Source organism: Hyaena hyaena, unplaced genomic scaffold (assembly GCF_003009895.1).
Source record: "Hyaena hyaena isolate Hyena2069 unplaced genomic scaffold, ASM300989v1 scaffold_354, whole genome shotgun sequence".
Lineage (NCBI taxonomy): Eukaryota > Metazoa > Chordata > Mammalia > Carnivora > Hyaenidae > Hyaena > Hyaena hyaena.
In genome coordinates, this window is record NW_024080988.1 from 1,380,941 (window position 1) to 1,387,343 (window position 6,403).

Genomic DNA, 6,403 nt, shown 5'->3' on the forward strand with positions numbered 1-6,403 from the left:
ATAACTTAGAAATGACAACTGAGTGGAGTTAAGATAAACTACTACAGAAACCATGGTACAAAATGAAAGTGTTTGAAGGCTTACACTCAGTTCAAGGCAATCAAAGTGGAAAGATAAAGAATTTAAGAGTCATTGCTAGTAAAGAATGAATAATATTAGGAAATGATTATTCATATTTAGTTCACATTTTAAAGAAATATAGCCATGAGGTACATAAGAGTAAGCAGACAATAATCAACTGAGAAACATATCTGTCTTCTACATGTGCAGGTTTTAAAGCCAAAAGCCAAGGGGAATGTGTGTGTGTGTGTGTGTGTGTATGTGTGTGTGTGTGTGTGATGATGGTAAAGAGGAACATGCCAAGTTTAAATGTTATCTACGGATATTATTATACACTGAATTTGATAGCAGAGAGTAGGAACTGTATATATCTATAGCAAATGTGCTATATATCACTATATGTAAATAGACATTTAATGTAAGTTTACAATACATTACCAGTGATTACCAAATTTAATCAGAAACTCAGACTTAGCAATTTCACATAACTACTGCATTGCATGCAAGACAATTAAAACAATGGTATTATAATTATTAGAAGTGATAGTAACAGTAGCAACAACACTCTAAGTATTTTCTTCAGGTCTAAAGAGGAAAAAGTAGGGGTGTCTGTGTGGCTCAATAGGTTGAGCATCTGACTCTTGGTTTCTGCTCAGGTCATGTTCTCATGATCGTGGAGCCTGCTTGGGATTCTCTCTGTCCTTCTCTCTCTGCTCTATCAGCCCCTTCCCTGCCTTTCAAAATAAATAAACATTAAAAAAAATAAGAAGTAAACATGCACTCTTATTAACATGAACTCTTATTAATTGCCAGATGTGTTCTATGCACCATAAATTTATAATCTACTTTAATCGTTAAAATAGCCCTATGAATTACACATTATTATTAGGCTTCATATATAGAAAAGATTATATTCTATGACTTATCATGAACAAAATTTCTGAGGTAAATGTCTTGCTTTTCTTATTTTTTCCCAACAATTAATAATTAACAATGGCTATACAGAGAAAAGAAGTTATTAAATGTTTTCAGGTGTGACTATTTTAAGCACATATAGTTCTTTATTATACATTTTGACAAATTATTAAATCTATATGAGTAAAGATGGTGTCTTTCTGTTCAATAGGTAATATAATCCCTGACACACATAGGTGTTTGAAGTGGTTTTTACTTTGACTTTCTAATGTCTCCCTACTCACCTCTTCCCATTCTCTATAATCAGACATCTCTTATAGGAATTTCTAATCATGTACAGACTTGATGGGAGCTGGTTTAATTCCTACCAATGGAAAAACTAATAAAATTAGATTCAGATTCTCCTCCACAGCATATTGAGGCAACAGATGTATGCCTCATATTCAGTCAGATATACCCTCTCTTAAAAAATCTTGGGAGAGTGACATAATCTTCAGAGTGAAAATTTGAAAGCATTGACATAAGAGCATGAACACACGAGGTCACCTTTGTTGAAGTAACAGACCAAAGTTGCAGAAAACTAGACTTGCTGGGGAGGGATTTCTGCTGCACTGCTTTCTGCCTTTGCTATTAGTTTCTCAGCTAGTCATCTTTATGCCGGAGGATAAGTAAACTAAACCCCTATAGAACTGTTATGAAACATAATTTTATTCCATTAGAAAGGGGACATGGATTAATTGGTAACTCCATTGTAGATTCATGGCTTCAAGGTGATTATATAATGTATCAATATTCCCCTTATGTTCAAAATAGGAAATGTTTTACTGGCATATGAATAATCTTCCTCCTAACATTGTTTTGGGTAGAATTACTATATTTATTTCCAAGTACTACTGTTTGCTGTTTGATTGCCACACTTCTTTATGGATTATGTGAACAATGCATCAGAAATCAAGATAGGGTATTATAAAAACTGTAGACCATGCACATCTGAGACGTTGATACTTCTTTTATTTCTTTTAAGTCTATTTATTTATTTTGAGAGAGAGAGAGATAGAGAGTATGTGCACACATGAGTTGGGGAGAGGCAGAGAGAAGGAACAAGAGAATCCCAAGCAGGCTCCATGCTACCAGCACAGAGCCCGACTGGGGGCTCAATCTCATGACCACAAGATCATGACCTGAGCTGACTTGAGCCAAATTCAAGAATGAATGCTCAACTGACTAAACCACCAAGATATCCTGACACTGATATTTCTTTTATACCAGCCTGCCTAATGTCACCACTCTTCAGTATGCACATAGCTTGAAATTATTAGAATACAGATAGTCTTTAACCTAACAAGCATACACATCATCAATCTTCTCAAATACCGTATGTGAAAACCTGTCATGCTAGTATATTGTTACTTTCTAGTATTTCCCTGGCACTACTCTATAACTCTTCTACAACATTCATTTTACTAATTTTGATTACAGTTTAGTTAAGCATTAATCTACTTTTCCCATTCTGTTCCAAAAGTTTTGCATCTGAATTCAGATTAGATAAGTGCTAAAGCCCCAAGAGAATCAATATCTAATATATTGCTGAATGTAGTCCTCAGCATTTTTATCTTGAATTAAAACAACTTGAAGTGTTCACAGTACCACTTTTAATCAAGTGTAACCATAAACTACAAAGAATTTAAAATGAAATGAGTATAAGACATTTCACACTCCAAGCAGTCCGATGATAATAAGTTTCCACCTGTTAACATATTAATAACAGTGTTAAAGAGCACAATGTGCCTGAGGTATTACAAGTCTGTGAAATTTTACATGTGTCAAAGAAATGGTTTGCTTGTTAGCAACTAGTTAGAGTATCAAAGCAGAGTGAAATCCAGGGGGAAACCAGTTGTGTAACAAGGAAAAGAGGAAAACTTCATTTCTTGAATCATTTAAAATAACCCATAAAAAGCACTGTATAATATAGCAAGGGATGCCCTCTGAAGGATATTAGATGACCTACAGCAATAGATCATTTCTAACCCTAATGTCTGTGATTAATGTGTCACAATTTGAATGGTACATAGAGGAATAAGAGAGACACTGACTACTAATACCACAAGCTAAAGGAGTAATACGGCTATGCAGAACATATGGAGACATTATCTTATCATGATATGAAGTTGGTTAAATTAGAGTTCAAAGATTATTTTACTTTCTTCCTATAAGTGTTTCTCTTTGTTTGGAAACATTGAAAGTATTTTAGCACTAAGCTCAAAATGTGAATATGAAGAAAACTAAGCAGGCCAAACTGGACATGGTATGGTTTGCCTACAAATTTTTAAAAGAATATTAACCCTAAGAAAAAGCCAAAGACAAAATTAAAATGCATTTTCATTAAGTCTTTTATTGTTGAAGACTCAATAAAAGCTCATAAAAAGTAGATCAATGTCAAATGTTCATAACAAGTATTCCTTTTTTATTTTCTTTCTACATTTAATGGCTAAAGCCCTCTAACAGAAAATTATAATTGCATTTAGTATAATTGTTAAATATTAGCACATCTCTTATAACCTCCCAAAATGTTGGCTTGACTACATCACAAATTTTCCCTTCCATGAACCATCCCTAAAAAAAAAAAACAAACAAAAAAACAAGAAAACTCTCCTAAGTAATAGTCAGTTAAGAATTGCTAACCTATTAGTTGATTATCCATTTTTTGGGCTATTATTGATTTCTAATTAATATAAAGGGTAGTACATCACAATGAATGAGCAATGGAATCACCTATGCATAATAGGTAACATTTTTTACATTTATCTTCCAGAATAATATGAGAATTATATAAAACCATGATGTAAGTAAAATAAGGCAAATTAGCACAGTAAATGGTAAAGAAATTGATATTAAAAGTAATCATGGTCTCCATAAGAACAGAAAGGTACTCTTAACTAACCTTCTACTGTGAAGAAAGACTCAACTGAAACTCTTCTGAACCAGTATTAGTCAATAGCAACAGCACACAGTGAGAACCCACAGAGTAACCAAATAATCAAGGAAACTCACAGCAGTGATTATGCTAAGTACATGAAGGGAAGGTCTATAGAGGGGCATTTTGCTCATGTATTTAATATACCAGCTTCTACAATTTAGATTGGGAAGAACTAATAGAAAGAAGCATGCTGATTGCATACCTGCTATAGAATAATGAAAGTCTGTACTTTGTTTCGTACTAAGCAAAAACAGAAAAGTGTATTCTTTAAACAATTCAAATAGTTCATATAAAGCCACATGTAGAAAATGGAAACTGCTATATATAAACAGTTTATTTATCCTAGCTAAGTCTATAAGGGCCACATAATACCTACACAAATCTAAAGATAATAAAAGCTCAATATTCATAGTGAGGGCTGTGCCTAAATTAATTATCTAAATCATTTGCCTTTTCAAATGGTGTTCTGCTGGATATGGCTGGGCAGCACATGGCTGGAAAGAAAAAAAAAGTCCACATGTAAACATGTATGTCAAGTCCTGCCTGCACTTTTTTAATATGCAATGATGTAATTTCACCTCATTAAAATCTCAAGTTACTTAATGCAAGTGGGCAAGTGTCTTTCTTTCTGGAGCACTAAGTGCTTTTTTAAGCAAGTCTGAGGCTGTCTAATCAATTATAGAGTTGAAGATGCAACAATTAACGGTGAGGAAAACTAGTAATTGGCCAAAGCTAAGAGAAGGAACAATTACTCATATTTTGAATAAAACAATCATGTTCTGCAAAGATTATTTGTGTCTTTTTTTTAAGTTTGTTTTTTTTTTTTTTTTGAGAGATAGAGTGTGCACAAGTGGGGAAAGGAGAGAGACAGGGAGAAGAGAGAATCCCAAGCAAGGCTCTGCACCACCAGTGTAGAGCCTGATGCAGATGCAGGGCTGGGGCTTGGATTCACGAACCACAAGATCATGACCTGAGCCAAAGTTGGATGCTTAATTGACTAAGCCACTCAGGTACCCAAGAAAGATTTTTTTTTTTAAAGAACTGGTTATTTCTTCTAAAAGAAGTTAAATATAAAACCATTAAGTTATACTACAGCTTCCTTGATAACCTACTATCTCTCATAAAAATATTACTAAATGTATATGAATGGCATTGCTTTATATTCTGCTTTACTTTTATCACGCTATACTATTGTCAAAAGACTGTATAAGACATAGATTAAACATATCATTCAAACCATTTGGAACTTAAAAAAAAATTCAAATCAATTTCTCTCCTGAGATTTTTTACACAGATAAATAGCCTCTGGCAAAGATAATTTTAAACAATCACTACAGCAATTTTCAACTATTGCAAACATGTTTTGCCTAAATCAGAGTAATAACATGTAACTGGTATCTGTGATTCATTCTCCATACAAAACTGAAATGCATTTGAAAAATCACTCACATCATACTGTTACCTTCTCATCACATAGAGACTACAACTCAAACATGTTGCCATGTGACAAAAGGGTTTTTTGCAAACTGGTCCTTGTTTACTTACTGAATTGATATCTATCATTCACTACCTCCCTTTTTTGGATTCAACAACACTGGCTTTATGATTTGTCCTCAGAATTGCCAGACTTAGTCTTACGTTAGGAATTTTGCCCTCACTGTTAACTCTGCCTGCAAAGCTCTTTCTCTAGGCCTTGATATAACTAACATCATATAGTAAAGGATGTGGCTTCTTTAATGGCCACATCTCTAGAGGATTTTAGTAGCCACAATACCTAAATGAGCAGACCTATAGTCTTTGTTATTGCAATATACTTTTTTTAAATAATAGAGGTTTTCACTATTCACTATTTTCACTATTTCACTGAAGTGATCTTTTTTTCTGTCTCCATCAAAATATAAACTCTGAGAAACAATTTGCTTGATTTCTTCATAACTTTATATCCAGTGCTTAGAAAAGCACCTAACCCATAAAATATATCCAATAATTATTTGGGGAATGAATGATAATCATCTGGATTAATATATCATGAAAGCATAATATATCATGAAAACTAATGTATAAACTTAGCAATCCTAGAGTAAACGCATTTTATTGATATACCTCAAGGACACATATTTTAATAAAAAAAGGGTAACTTTATTCTTCATTTAAATAATGTGATCTTCTTCCTCACAGAAGTTCATGAAATTTGATGGCCAAAATAAAAACACAACTTTTCTTAATCAGTTTTATTTGCAAGTATTGCTTTTTGTTAATGAAATATAAAGCAGTTCATGAAGTATGCAACTCCTAAGAACAGTAATTTAGAAATCAAAATTTTGATATAGAATAGACCTAGTGGATATCTATTAATTACATGTAAATAAAGCAGGAGACTTCCTTGACTGGAAGGAAAAAATTAAGTTGTGACCATGGCGGTCTGGCAAATCCTCCTTGCATAGCATGACC